We start from the raw sequence: 16,352 nt of genomic DNA on the forward strand, positions 1-16,352 counted from the left end.
TTAGTTAGTTAGTTATAATAAATTAATGCTGATAAATTAGTAACTTATTTATGTATATTTTCTTTTAACAAAATGCCCTTTTCTATTCCAGGATCCCAACTAGAATACAACATTGTATTTAATTGTAATATCTCCTTAGGTTTCTCTTGGCTGTGACAGTTTCTTAGACTTCCCTTGTTTTTGATGATCTTGAAAGTTTTGAGAAGTACTGAACAGGTATTTGGTAGAATTTTCCTCCCTTGGAATTTTTTTTTTTTAATTTTGTAGCTAGACTGTGGTTATGTGTTTTAAGGAGGAATATCACAGAGGTGAAGTGCAACTGTCATCATGTCATATCAAGAGTACACACTAACAAGATGATTTATTGCTGAATATTGAACTTGATTACCTGACTGAGGTAGTGTTTACATATTTCTCTGTAAAGGTACTGTTTTTTCCTCCATTCTATACTGTACTCCTTCAAAAGAAATCACCATCCACAGTTCATACTTAAGGAGTGAGGAAGTTACACTCTATTTATTTAAGTACAGAACATCTACATAAATTATTTGAATTCTTCTTCATGGGAGATTTGTCTACTCACCAATTTACTAATTAACTCAACTATTTATATCCATATGGACTCAGGGATATTTATTTTATACCTTAGGTTATAATCTAATACCACTTTACTTATTTTGTTGCTCCAGTTGCTGTGGTGTTGGCGATTGGGGTTTCTTTGGTTTTGGTGTCCCTTTGATATGCCCTCATGCTTGTGGAGTTTTATTTTATTTGAGCACTTCCTTACTTTTTTGGTACTAAAGGATGTTCCAGGATCATCATAGATATACTCTGCCTTAGTCTTAGAATCAGCTCATTTTCCAAGGAGCCCTGACTTTATTTGAGAAAGGTATTAAAACCCAAATCTGGGTGCTAGATGTGCTTGTCACTCTTGGAGTGTTTTTGCTTCCAGACTCTTTCAGTTGAAAGAACAAGGAAATCTACGGGTATATACACATATTTATAAATATTTTTATATGTCACAATCTATGTGTTATGCTGAATATGAGTTTATAAAGGTAGTTTCAATTCGAATCTATTAGAATGCTTTTGGTCCTAATCTGGCCTCTTCTGCTTGCTTACCTGTAAAACTCTCACCCCAATCGAGAGAAGCCTAGATCTTTCCATTCACCATCTATTTACTTAATTGTTCAATTCCAATGTAGATGTGTAGTGGTATCAGAATTGTTATACCTTACATAGGCATTTATTTTTGAGTGGAGGTTTTGGTAGTCAATCAATTGCCTGAATCTGGGCTAAATATATGTATTTTTAATCATCTTCATATGTTAAATGTCATTATCTCTACCTCACAATTTAAAATTCCTGTGAGCACAAACAGATAAGTAAAGATTATGTTTGCAACTGGAAAACATAATTTTAATACTCTCTTCCTCCCCATTTTAAATACAATGAAACTTGAGTTCAGACAAGTATATACTCAAGTTCGCGCATGAGTAACCATTATAGCGTGTTGTTACTTGATAAATATCTATGTTAAAATGGTAGCACACCAGTTTTACCTGATACACCATCTTTTAAAATTCCTTTAAAAGACCGTAAAAGTACATATAAAAATATAAGAAAAATATGAATAGAAATTCTATCAATTGTAGCCCCCCAAAAATTGGACAAAGAAGTGTCCTAGACTTTTTATATATATATATTTATTTATTTATTTATATTTTAAGTTCTGGGGTACATGTGCAGATCTTGCAGGATTGTTACATAGGTATATACATGCCATTGTGATTTGCTGCCTCCATCGCCCTGTCACCTACATTACGTATTTCTTCCAATGTTATCCCTCCCCAACCTCCCCAGCCCTTCCCTAGCCCCCCACCCCCAACAGACCCCAGTATGTGAAGCTCCCCTTCCTGTGTCCATATGTTCTTATTGTTCAACACCCACCTATTGAGAACATGTGGTATTTGGTTTTCTGTTCTTGTATCAGTTTGCTGAGAATGATGGCTTCCAGGTGCATCCATGTCCCTGCAAAGGGCATGAACTCATCCTTTTTTTTTGGCTGCATAGTATTCCATGGTGTATATGTGCCACATTTTCTTTATCCAATCTATTGTTGATGGGCATTTGGGTTGGTTCCAGGTCTTTGCTATTGTAAACAGTGTTGCAATGAACATACATGTTCATGTGTCTTTATAATAGAACAATTTATAATCCCTTGGGGATATACCCAGTAATGGGATTGCTGGGACAAATGGTATTTCTATTTCCATATCCTTGAGGAACCACTACACTGTCTTCCACAATGGTTGAATTAATTTACACTCCCACCAATGGTATAAAAGCATTCGTATTTCTTCACATCCTCTCCAGCATCTATTGTCTCCAGACATTTTAGTGATCACCATTCTAACTGGCATGAGATGGTTTCTCAATGTGGTTTTGATTTGCATTTCTCTAATGACCAGTGATGATGAGCATTTTTTCATAGGTTTGTTGGCCACATACATGTCTTCTTTTGAAAAGGCTCTGTTCATATCCTTCATCCACTTTTTGATGGGGTTGTTTTTTTTTCCTGTAAATTTTAGTTCTTTGTAGATTCTGGATATTAGCCCTTTGTCAGATGGGTAGATTGCAAAATTTTTTTCCCATTCTGTTGGTTGCTGGTTCACTCTAATGACTGTTTCTTTTGCTGTACAGAAGCTCTTAAGTTTAATTAGATCCCATTTATCTATTTTGGCTTTGGTTGTCACTGCTTTTGGTGTTTTATTCATGAAGTCCTTGCCTATGCCTATGTCCTGAATGGTATTGCCTAGGTTTTCTTCTAGGGTTTTTATGGAGTTAGTTCTTATGTTTAAATCTTTAATCCATCTGGAGTTAATTTTTGTATAAGGTGTAAGGAAGGGGTCCAGTTTCAGCTTTCTGCACATGGCTAGCCAGTTTTCCCAACACCGTTTATTAAACAGAGAATCATTGCTTGTCAGGTTTGTCAAAGATCAGTTGGATGTAGATGTGTGGCATTACTTCTGAGGCCTCTGTTCTGTTCCATTGGTCTACATCTGTGTTTTGGTACCAGTACCATGCTGTTTTGATTACTGTAGCCTTGTAAGTATAGTTTGAACTCAGGTAGCGTGATGCCTCCCGCTTTGTTCTTTTTGCTTAGGACTGACTTGGCTATGCAGACTCTCTTTTGGTTCCATATGAAGTTTAAGATTATTTTTTCCAGTTCTGTGAAGGTCAATGGTAGCTTGATAGGGATAGCACTGAATCTGTAAATTACTTTAGGCAATATGGCCATTTTCATGATATCAATTCTTCCTAACCGTGAGCATGGAGTGTTTTTCCATCTGTTTTTGTCCTCTCTTATTTCCTTGAGGAGTGGTTTGCAGTTCTCCTGAAACAGGTCCTTCACATCCTTTGTTAGTTGTATTCCTAGGTATTTGATTCTCTTTGTGGCAATTGTGAATGGCAGTTAGCTCATGATTTGGCTCTCTGTCTGTTATTGTTGTATAGGAATGCTTGTGATTTTTGCACATTGATCTTGTATCCTGAGACTTGGCTGAAGTTGCTTATTATCCTAAGGTCTGCAAATAGAGACAATCTGACTTCCTCCTTTCCTAATTGAATACCCTTTATCTCTTTTCCTTGCCTAATTGCTCTGGCTAAAACTTCCAATACTATGTTGACTAGGAATGGTGAGAGAGGGCACCCTTGTCGAGTGCCAGTTTTCAAAGGGAATGCTTCCAGTTTTTGCCCATTCAGTATAATATTAGCTGTGGGTTTGTCGTAAATAGCTTTTACAATTTTGAGATATGTTCCCTTGATATCTAGTTTATTATGTTTTTAACCTAAAGTGTTGCTGACTTTTGTCAAAGGCCTTCTCTGCATCTATTGAGATAATCATGTGGTGTGGTTTCTGTCTTTGGTTCTGTTTACATGACGGATTACATTTATAGATTTGCATATGTTGAATCAGCCTTGCATCCCCAGGATGAAGCCTACTTGATCATGACAAATAAGCTTTTTGATGTGTTGTTGCATTTGGTTTGCCAGTATTTTATCGAAGACTTTTGCATCAATGTTCATCATGGATATTGGCCTGAAATTTTCTTTTTTAGTTGTTTCTCTGCCAGGTTTTGGTATCAGGATGATATTGGTCTCATAAAATGAGTTAGGGAGGATTCCCTCTTTTTGTATTGTTAGGAATCGTTTCAAAAGGAATGGTACCAGCTCCTCTTTGTACGTCTGGTAGAGTTCAGCTGTGAATCCATCTGGACATGGGCTTTTTTTTGGTTGGTAGGCTATTAATTGCTGCCTCAACTTCAGACCTTGTAATTGGTCTATTCAGGGATTCAACTTCTTCCGGGTTTAGTCTTGGGATGGTGTAAGTGTCCAGCAAGTTATCCATTTCTTCTAGATTTACTGGTTTATGTGCACAGAGTTGTTTGTAGTAATCTCTGATGGTAGTCTATATTTCTGTGGAATTGGTGATGGTATCCCCTTTATCATTTTTTGTTGCGTCTATTCGATTTTCTTCTCTTTTCTATTAGTCTGGCTATTGGTGTATCTATTTTGTTGATCTTTTCAAAAAGCCAGCTCCTGGATTTATTGATTTTTTTGAAGGGTACTATCCTAAATATCTATGCACCCAATACAGGAGCACCCAGATATATAAAGCAAGTTCTTAACAACCTACAAAGAGACTTAAACACCCACACAATAATAGTGAGAGACTTAAACACTTCACTGTCAATATTAGACAGACCAACAAGACAGAAAATTAGCAAGGATATCCAGGACTTGAACATAGATCTGGACCAAGCAGACCTAATAGACAGCTACAGAATTCTCCACCCTAAATCCACAGAATATACATTCTTCTCATCACCAGATCACACTTACTCTAAAACTGACCACATAATTGGAAGTAAATCACTCCTCAGCAAATGCAAAAGACTGGAAATCATAATAAACAGTCTCTCAGACCACTGTGCAATCAAATTAGAACTCAAGATTAAGAAACTCACTCAAAACTGAACAACTACATGGAAACTGAACAACCTGCTCCTGAATGACTACTGGGTAAATAATGAAATGAAGGCAGAAGTAAAGATGTTCTTCGCAATCAATGAGCATGCAAGCACAATGTACCAGAATCTCTGGGACGCGTTTAAAGCGGTGGCTAGAGGGAAATTTATAGCACTAAATGCCCACATGAGAAGTGAGGAAATATCTAAAATTGACACCCTATCATCACAATTTTAAAAATTAGAGGAGCAAGATCAAACAAATTCAAAAGCTAGTGAAGACAAGAAATAACTAAGATCAGAGCAAAACTGAAGGAGAAAGAGACTTTTCTCTACCTATGCAGATAGACCTCCAGAAGATAAGAATATTTGGTTTATCTTCTCTGATCATCCTAATTCTGTAATTAAGGAGCATCAATGTCTGAAAATATTCGAGATGTTTACCCAGCAATAAAATTATCAATTAAAAAATTAAAGGCAGTATAAAAATCATTAATGAGATGCCTAAATGCATTGAGAAAAAATGTTAATTGTGACAGAGAAGTTGTTGACATGGAAATTAGAGGATGGGTATTTTACCTATATAAGAAATCAAAACAGGCTGGGCATGATGGCTCATGCCTATAATCGTAGTGCTTTGGGAGGCCTAGGTGGGAAGATCGCATGAGCCCAGGAGCTCAAGAACAGCCTAGGCCAAATAGTGAGACACTGTCTCTACAACATCAAAAAAACTAGCTGGGCAAGGTGGTGTACAGCTATAGTACCAGCTACATGAGAGGCTGAGATTGGTTGATCGTTTGAGCCCAGGATGTCAAGGCTGCAGTGAGCTATGTTCATGCCACTGCATTCCAGTCTGGGTGACAGAGCAAGACACTTATGCATGTATCAGAAAAAGAAAAATGAAAAAGAGAGCAAAGAAAATGATATTTTTTCAAGTCCTGGGCAGTGTAACTGAAGTAAAAGATACAATGACTGGAACTATTATTTACCTATAAGATAACTGACTACCTAGAAATGGAAAACACACACACACACACACACACACACACACACACACACACACACTGAATAGCTCCTAGAATGCCTAAGCAGTGCACTTTACTACAATTAGAAAGATATGAAGATACAATCTTTATTAGTATAATAATAACCAGTTAGAAAGCACAATGGAAAAGTATTCCAGTGTCAATGGTGTTAGGGACTGCTCACATATTCAAGAGAAAGGCACAGATACCAAAGCAGAAAGGACAATAAACAAGAGTCCTCATGCTCAAAAGATTAGATGACACAGCTTTCAATGGGAGGGGCAGGTTTTAGACCACACTGCAGTGCTTTTCCGCCTTCTGTGCTGCCTTGAGGGAAGGCAGTGGTAATACTAATTGTTAATACTTACCTGGTTCTTATGAGGCGGACACTGTTGTAATTGCTAGATACATATTAATACACTTAACCTTACTGTAGACTTAACCCTGTAAGCTTACGAAGCTAAGTGAACCCTACACAGGATTAACCAAAGAAATCCAAATCAAAACACAACATAATTAAACTTCTGAAAAATAAAGACAAAGAAAAAATGCAGAAAGCAACCAGAGTAAATGATCTCAGCTTCCTCTTAACTACAGGGGGAAAAAAAAACTATTTGTATGACAGCAGAGTTGTCTTCAGGTAATACTCATATTATCTTCATTTTGTAGGTGAATCGACTGACTCTGGAACATTCAGGAACTTTCTCATGGTCACCCAGCTAGAGTATGGAAGCCAAGCTGTCTGATTCCAGGATCTTTGTTGTTAATCCTATGCATAAGGAAGCCATAATGAGACCATCACTATTTTTAAGATTCACAGATATTCGGGCCCAGAATGCCAAGTTTTACAGGGTTGAGGAATCAAAGCTGCAATTAGTAATAAAATGTGATGCTATCTGGAATGTTTTTCATACATATATATGCTTCTTGGGACTCTCCCTGCAGGTTAAGAGAAATTGAGAAACGATGGCAAATTCAAGTATTTTAGATCCTACATACACAAGACTTAAATATAGTAACTATATACCTGAGTATTTATAATCTTAAGAATGAACATAACATGAACCATGTGGCACCTATAAAATGAAAATAAAATACCTACAAACCAACTGAGAGCAATAAAATAAGCTTTAAGGACTTTCACTTCAGGGAGTCTGAAGTACATGCACTCCTTCCCGTTCCTCCCTCTAATTGCAGCAAGCTTGGAGATTATATACAGAACAAACAGAAGGAGCCTTAGGAAAATGAAGAGAAGGCAAGTAAGCTATGTATCTCACAACCTAAGGAATAATGTGATGAGTTACATTTGTGTTTTTTTTCTTTTTTGTCTCATATCTCATAATAAATAGTTAGAAAGCACATTGGAAAATATCCCACTGCCAATGGTGTTAGGGAACTGCCCACAAATTCAGCAGAAACACACAGATATCAAAGCAGAAAAGGCAATAACAAGAGTCTTCATGGTCAAAATATTAGAAGATACAGCTTTCAATGACAGGGGCAGGTTTTAGACCACACTGCAATGCTTTCCTGCTTTCTGTGCTTCTCACTTTAGAAGCTGAAGAAGGTGACAACCCCCAAATGCCAATATATGTAGACCAAAAACCAGCTCTAATAAAAGTCTAATAGAGTCTTTGTCTCTAGTCAAAGGACTACAATAGTGCATCCCAACAAGACAGAAAACCTTCAGACAACCTACCCCAGCCAAACACTACCAAAGAAAGGAAAAGAAAAAGTGAGCCACCACCCAATCCACATCAATAAAAACAAAGTCTAGACTTTTACCCCAAGAGGTTGCAACAAGCTACTCCTTCCCTTCTTTACTGTTTGGTGTCAAAGAAGCTCAGTACAGAGTCAGAATGTTTAGCATTACTCTTCAGTAATGAGGCCACTCCCACCATGGTGTTAGTGGAGACCATGTGAAAACCAGGATTTGTACCCTGCTCAGGAGTAATGAGAAGACCCCTCTACAGAAGGCTCAGAGAGGAACATGAACTTCTACCTCTCTCTGCCAGTAATAAATTAGGGCCTCACTTTCCCTTGCTGAGCAATGTCAGAAAAACTAGCTGAAGTAAAAGCTTCTTTCTTTATATGTATTTTTGGAGACAGGATCTTATTCTGTCACCCAGGCTGGAGTGCAGTGGCATAATCAGGGCTCAATGCAGCCTCAACCTCCTGGGCTGAAGAAATTCTCCCACCTCAGCTTCTTGAATAGCTGGGACCACAGGTGTGCACCACCAGACATAGCTAACATTAACATTTTTTTCTGGAGATTGTGTTTTCCTATGTTTCCCAGGCTGGTCTGGAACACCTGGGCTCAAGTAATCCTCCCACAGGCGTCAGATTACAGGTATGAGCCATCACTCCAGGCTGAAGCTTTAATAACCTGAAACTCATATTATAAAATGTCAAAGGTTCAGTCAAAAGTTATGTGTTATCAGTGGACAAGATCTCAAACTGAATGAAAAAAGACAATAGATGTTAACACTGAGATGACAATGTTGTTAGAATCACCTCACAAAGATTTTAAAGCAGTTATAACAAAAGTGCTACCACAAGTGATTATAAACATACTTGAGACAAATGAAAAAATGCTACAAAGCTCAGAAAAGAAATGCATAAAGAAGAATCAAATAGAAATTATAAAACTAAAAGATACCATAACTGAAATGCAGAGCTCCAGGGATGGACTCAAGAACAGAATGGAAAAGACCAAGGAAAGAAGTAGTATACAGCAAGTTAGAAAAATAAACTAGAAGAAATGAACAAGACCCTGTGCTTGTGACACTATAATAAAAGAGAAAATATTTATGTCATTGGATTCCAGGAAAGAGAAGGAAATGAAAAAGTACTTAAATAATGGCTTTAAGACTTTTCACACTTTGCAAAAATTTACAATTTGAGAAGCTGAGAAAACCTCAAACAGGATAAACCAAAGACACTCACACCAAGAAACACAGTAATTAAACTTCTGATTAAGAAAGAAAAAGAAAAATCTGGAAAGTAGCAAGAAAAAGAATGACACACTTTCTATATGGTAAAAAGAATTCGAATGACAGAAGATTTTTCATCAGAAACTGTAAGGACCATGAAGAAGTAACATATAATTTTCAAGTGCTGAAATAAATCAACTGTCAATACAAAATGCTCTACCCAGTGAAAATAACTTTGAGGAAAAAAGGGAAATCAGGACATGCACAGACTTTTTTTTTAATTAAGAATTTCTTATCGGCATATCTCCCTGAAAGAATGACTAACATTCTCCAAACATGCAGAAGTTTCAGTTAGACACAATGAACACAGTAAGCAAAATGTAGGTCAGTACACTAAGTTTAATTTCTCCTTTTGAATTTTCTAAATTATGATTTATAGTTGAAGCAAAAATCAAAACATCTGATGTATATGTAGAGGAAAAATTGAAGACAGTTATGCTATAAATGAGAAAGGGCAAAGGAACATGAGATAACCACAAATATGACACATCAATAGACTATGACAAATTATGTGCCTATAATGTGATTACTACAAAAAAGTTAAAAGATTGGCAGAGTGAATTTTAAAAACATGACACACTATATGCTGTTTACAATAAACTCACTTCAAAAATAATGCCATAGGTTGAAATTAAAAAGAATAAAATAGGATGCAAACCATCAAAGAAAGCAGGAATGGCTATCTTAACAACATTAAAGTCAGCTTCACAACTAAGGAAATTATCAGAGAGGGACACTACTTAATGAAATGGTCGACTTACCAAAAGAACATAGCAATCATAAATGTGCATGTAGCAAACAACAAGGCTGGAAAATATGTGAAATGAAACTGATAGATCTGAAAGGAGAAACAGATAAATCCATTCATTATAGCTGTGGGCTTTATCACCCGTCACTCAACAATTGATAGAACAACTGGACAAAAAATCAATAAGAATATGAAAGAACTCAACAACATGAGACAATAGGATCTAATTGATGTTTACAGAACATTCCAACAACAGAATACATGTTCTTCAAGTGCTCACAGAACAACGTATAAAATAGACCCTGAACCATAAAACAAGCCTCAACAAATTTAAAAGAACTGAAATACTACATGTGTTTTCTCCAACCACAAAAGAATCAAACTAGAAATCATAATAGTGATAATGGGAACATCTCCAAACACTTGAAAACTGAACAACAGTAGTTTTATAACCCATGGTCATAAAGGAAATCGCAAAAGAAATTTTAAAAATGCACTGAACTGAGTGAAAATTAAAACAACATAAAATTTATGGGACACATAAAGCAGAACTGATGGGAAAATACATAGCACTAAATGCTGGAAAGTCTTCCATCAATAACCTAAGCTTCCACCTTAAAAACCTAAAAAAGAAGGAAACTAAACCTAATGCCAGCAGAAAGATGCAATAACAAAGGGTAGAAGCCAATAAAATTGAAGACAGAGAAACGCTTCAGAGAAGAATAAAACAAAGAGTTGGTTCTTTGAAAAGATCAATTAAATTAACAAACCTCAAGCAAGACTGTCAAAAGAGAAGACTTACCTATACTAAAGTGAAATGTGATATCACTACCAATACTCCAAACATCAAAACGATGATAAGCAAATACTATGAACTGTACAGATATAAATTTGACAATTTAGACAAAATATTTCCCTAGAAAACACAAACTACAACTTATGCAATATAAAATAGACTATTTGAATAGCCTTATAAGTACTAAAAAAATTAAACTCATTATTTAAAAATTTCTAAAAAGAAAGTCTTCAGGGCCAAATGGTTTCCTTCAGAATTCCACCAAATAGGTAAAGATTTAATTGTAATTCTATTCAATCTCTTTCAGAGAATAGAAGAGAATATTTTCCAATTCATTTTAGGAAGCTAGTATTACCCTGATGCCAAAATGTGTGCTACAAATAGATAAAATTATATACCCCTGCATATTAAATAAAATTTCATAATAAATATTATAATACTTGGATAATGAATGAGAGCATAACAAAAAACCAATGATCAGTATCTCATGAATAGAGACACAAAAGATGCTTCACCATATATTACGACATAGAATTCAGTAATACACGAGACTTATATACCATGACCCAATAAGACTTAGGCCAAGAATGGAAGACTGGCTCAATATTTAAAAATCAATCAATGTAGTATAACTTTAATAACTAATGAAGAAATGTCATATTAATACTGAAAAAGGACTTGACGAAATTCAACACTCATTTATGAAAAAAAATGCCCAGAAAAATAGGAATTAAAGGACACCTACAAAAAAACTTTCAGCTAACATAATTCTTAATGGCGAATGATTGAATGTTTTCTTCCTGAGCTTGAGAAAAAGGTGAGGGTGTCATCCCTAATGACTCTTATTCAACATAGTGCTCAAAGTCCTATGAAGTACAATTAGGCAATAAAGGGAAAGCAATGACAGGTAAAAAGAAGAAATAAAATTATATTTGAAAAAGTGTGATTGTCTACCTAGAAAATCTCAAGGAAAACACTATTAATATACAGGACAATCTGAATCAATCTTTAGAGAATTATGCTGCATGAGAAAAAGCCAATCCCATACTATGTAATCCCATATTCTTGAAGTGACAAAATTATAGAAATGAACAGATTAGTGGTTGTTAGGAGTGAGGGAGTATGGGTCAGAGATACGAGTTGTGGATATAAAAAGGTAATCTTAGGGATCCTTATCGTGATTGAAATGTTCTGTATCTTGGCTGTATCAATGTTGAATCTCTGGTTGTGCTATGATTCTATAATTTTGCAAGATGCTATTGGAGAAAACTGGGTAAATGGTGCCCAGGATCTCTCTATTATGTCTTACTGATTATGTGGTTTGTAATGATCACAAAATAACAAGGTTTAATTTTTTTTAAAAAGGATTAAATAAACATTATATAGCACACACCTGAGTAAAAGACAAAATTTAGCTAAGGATTATTTTTGTCCTGATATGCAAATTTTGTACAACATAAATCACAATCCCCTAAAATCTATATTTTAAATTGATAAGATGTAAAACCTGTGTATTACAAAATAAAAGATGAACAAAAATTATAAAACACTAATTTGAATAAGAAATACCCTAGTGCCCCAATGTATCAGAAGGCAAACACATGGACAGGTAGTTTACAAAAGGGGAAGTACATATGGTGAATAAACATTACAAGTTTTTCTAATATTATTAACTATCAATGAAACATGAAATAAAACAGTAACATTGCACACATTTCAAGTCTCTAACAGCAGAGCACTGACCCAACGGAAACTTCCCACTTCACCTGGAATTTCATTTGATAAATCATTTTTCCTCAATCCAAGTAAGTTTATAACTATTCTCTCTAAATACATTTACTAGAATAATTGACAAGACACTGTACATCCCTTGACTTCCTGGACTGCAGCTTCCTGATTGCCTTCTCAGCCTTACTTAGAAAATACCCACTAGCATCCTACTGTTAGTGTAATTCTCAAGTCTCTCTCACTAGAAATAACAGCGGTCTAGGAAAAAGGCCTACAACATAAACCTCAGAGAGGTTACATATTTTTGTGAGAAACGGTATCTTCATGAGGCACACCCCACTCACAAGCACTAGGTATAACACTCCCAGGACCCTTGGGAGTGGTGGTACTCTCCAGCTGTAGGCTGATATTACAAAGATAAGGCAACCTCATGGGTTTCCAAGTCTTGAATGTGTCTCATAGTTTTATTTTTCCTAAGATATGTTTCTACTGGATTGAGTTATTGTCAGTCTTCACAGTTTCTCTTTTCATTCAATGGAAGATTTGAAAAAGAATTAGATATTTGGTCTGAGATTGGGAAATGGACAGGCCTGGCCCTGACATTTACACAATCTAGTCAAGGGTGTAGAATGATTCACACACTATGGGCAGTGAGACCCTCAAGCCGAGCCAACCAATTCCTGTTTGCAACTTGGGCAGACCTCACACCTCTGTTTTTATCAACAGTTCCAGGTTAGAAAGCCAGATTCAAACAGAATTCCTGCAGAAATTCATGTAGATTCTCTTAAATCCTGAGCCAGAATAGGTCAGCATTGAGAGAGCTGGTCCCCTTTTGCCCAAACCCTGGACTTCAGCTGGCAGCTCTCCCTTCTCTTCCCTTCCTGGATTCTATCTTGTACTGCAAAGGACCTCACAAACATGTATACAGACACCCTCCAGCCATTGAGCCCTGTGTTCATCTCACAAGGAGCCAATCTTAAGCCATTTTTCTTTGGGTTTTGGCATAGGCCTATCAGCTTTGGGATCTCCTCTTTGGAAGTAGAGGCTGCTAAAGAGCCTGCCCAGGCCCAGAAATGAAGCAAGAGCTGTTTAGGGCAAAGAACTCTGAGGTTCCAGGGACCGTACCATGAAAGGCATAGTAAGCTCTCTGAGTGAACAAAGTCTCTTTGGCCCCACCACTGTGTCCGGTGGAGAAGAGCTCAGCTAGAGAATAAAGTGAGGCTATCAGAAGTACAAGGCCCAGGACAATGAAGTTTAATACCAGATGTAGGGGTAATTGTCCTCAAAAGTGGAACATTTTCTAATCATTCATCTATGATTCAACCATTAACAAGGAATTTAATTCGTTTTAGTCCCATTCAACCACCTCAAATGGTATTAATGAATCATTTTGCTTATCTTCTCAGAATCTTAGGCATTCATAGGAGAAGGGAGATAGAGATAAAGATCTGGTGGGTACTCCTGTGTTTTGAAGAAAGACAAAAGGGATATAGAGACCAGAGTTTTTGAGGTTACGGATCCACTTTTGCTCTCTGTTGCAGTATAACGAGGTGACCATACTGCTAAGATGGTCCCTCAGATGTTCACATTTATGCCGTATTTCTAACTCAAAATTATTTGAGGCAGCATTGCATTACAACTTAACTTTGCCCTTTTAAGCTTTTGTTATGACAAAAAGTACTTTCACACATAACATTTTATTTTACTCAAATATAATAGATTGAGTTACTTTCTAATTTTTGGTTCATTAATAACAACCTTACATATTCATTGAGTAATTTTTATGCATCAGGTATAATGCTACATTCTGGGAGTATAGTAGTGAACTAGACAGACAATTCTGTCTTCATTAAATTTATGCTCTATTGGAAAACATACCCCAAAAAAACAGGAAAAATATTCAAATAATTATTCATTTTAATAAGTAATTTTAAAGGGAAAAATACAAAAGAACATATTCAATCATCAAAACAGAAAATTAACAGGGATATTCAGGACTTGAACTCAGCTATGGATCAACTGGACCTAATAGATACCTACAGAACTCTCCAACACAAAACAATAGAATATACATTCTTCTCAGCACCACATGGCACTTACACAAAGACTAACTCCAGATGGATTAAAGATTTCAGTGTAAGACCTAACACCCAAAAAAAAAACTCTAGAAGGAAATCTAGGCCATACCATTCAGGACATAGGCATAGGCAAGGACTTCATGACTAAAACACTAAAAGCAATTGCAACATAAGCCAAAATAGACAAATGGGATCTAATTAAGAGCTTCTGCACAGCAAAAAAAAAAAAAAAAAACTATCAGTAAAGTGAACTGGCAACCAACAGAATGGGAAAAAAATTTGCAATCTACCCATCTGACAAAGGGCTAATATCCAGAATCTACAAAGAATTAAAACAAATTTACAAGAAAAAGCAACCCCATCATAAAATGGGTGAAGGCAACCCCATCATAAAATGGTTGAAGGACATGAACAGACACTCGTCAAAAGAAGACCTTTATGCAGCCAACAAAAAAGCTCATCATCACTGGTCATTAGAGAAATGCAAATCAAAACCACACTGAGATACCATCTCACGCCAGTTAAAATGGTGATCATTAAAACATTTGGATGCTGGAGAGGATGTGGAGAAATAGCAACACTTTTACACTGTTGGAGGGAGTGTAAATTAGTTCAACCATCATGGAAAACAGTGGATTATAAATCATTCTTTTATAAAGACACATGCACATGTATGTTCACTGTGGCACTGTTTACAAAAGCAAAGACCTGGAACCAACCCAAATGCCTATCAATGATTTTCACTGTGGCACTGTTTACAAAAGCAAAGACCTGGAACCAACCCAAATGCCTATCAATGATAGACTGGATAAAGAAAATGTAGCACATATACACCATGGAATACTATGCAGCCATGAAAAGGGATGAGTTCATGTCCTTTGCAGATACATGGATGAGCTGGAAACCATCTTTCTCAGCAAACTGACACAAGAACAGAAAACCAAACATCACCTACTCTCACTCAAAAGTGGGTATTGAACAATGAGAACACATGGACACAGGGAGGGGAACATCACACACTGAGGTCTGTTGAGGGGCAGGAGGGCTAGAGAAAGCATGGCAGGGTGTAGGGGGATTGGGGAGGGTAACATTAGTAGAAATACCTAATGTAGATGATGGGGAGATGGACGCAGCAAACCACCATGTCATGTGTAAACCTATGTTAACAATCCTGCATGAGCTGCACATGTACCCCAGAACTTAAAGTATAATAAAATAAAATTAGCAATTATTATTTCAGCATTCCCTATCTCCTCACTTTTCTCATACACACACATATGATCAGTTTTCTTTTGATTTTTGCTCTCTCTACTCATACGTAAGCTCTATGAGGATAGGGACTGATGCCTTTTTATTGCAATGGTTTTTACTCATTTTTTCTAGGACTGAAATAATGCCTGGCACACAGTACAGTAGTTGTCTCACTTATCCCCAGAGGATATGTGCCAAGACCACCAATGAGTACCTAAAAGGCAGATGGTACCAAACCCTATAAACAGTTGCCAACAATAATGGTTCAGATTAAGATTTTTCAACTTTACAATGGTGTAAAAGCAGTATGCATTCAATAGAAACTGTACTTGGAGTACCTACACAACCATTCAATTTTGAATTTCAACTTCTAGCTGCAGGGAGTACGTGTGCAGGTTTGTTACATTTGTATATTGCATGATGCTGAGATCTGGGGTACAGATCCTGTCACCCAGGTAATAAGCATAGTACCAGATAGGTAGTTTTTCAATCTTTGCCTTCTTCCCTCCCTTCCCACTCTAGTAAGCCCCAGTATCTTTTTTTGTCTTTACATGTTTATGTCCATGTGTGCTCAATAATCAGCTCCCACTTGTAAGTAAGAACATGTGGCATTTGGCTTTTTGTCCCTGTCTTCATTCACTTAGGATTATGGCTTCCAACTCCATAGTGCTGTAAAAAACATGCTTTCACTTGTAATCCCAGC

At 36.4% G+C, this 16,352-nt stretch overlaps 1 long non-coding RNA gene across 1 annotated transcript; it reads left to right on the forward strand.

The window, feature by feature from the left end:
* Positions 1 to 292: 292 nt before the first annotated feature.
* On the forward strand, positions 293 to 7,198 carry LOC108309196. The gene is made up of 2 exons (XR_001827222.1): positions 293 to 397; positions 6,725 to 7,198. It is a non-coding gene; the product is annotated as an uncharacterized LOC108309196 (long non-coding RNA).
* The last annotated feature ends 9,154 nt before the right edge of the window (positions 7,199 to 16,352 follow it).

This window comes from Cebus imitator, unplaced genomic scaffold (genome assembly GCF_001604975.1).
Source record: "Cebus imitator isolate Cc_AM_T3 unplaced genomic scaffold, Cebus_imitator-1.0 Scaffold5, whole genome shotgun sequence".
Lineage (NCBI taxonomy): Eukaryota > Metazoa > Chordata > Mammalia > Primates > Cebidae > Cebus > Cebus imitator.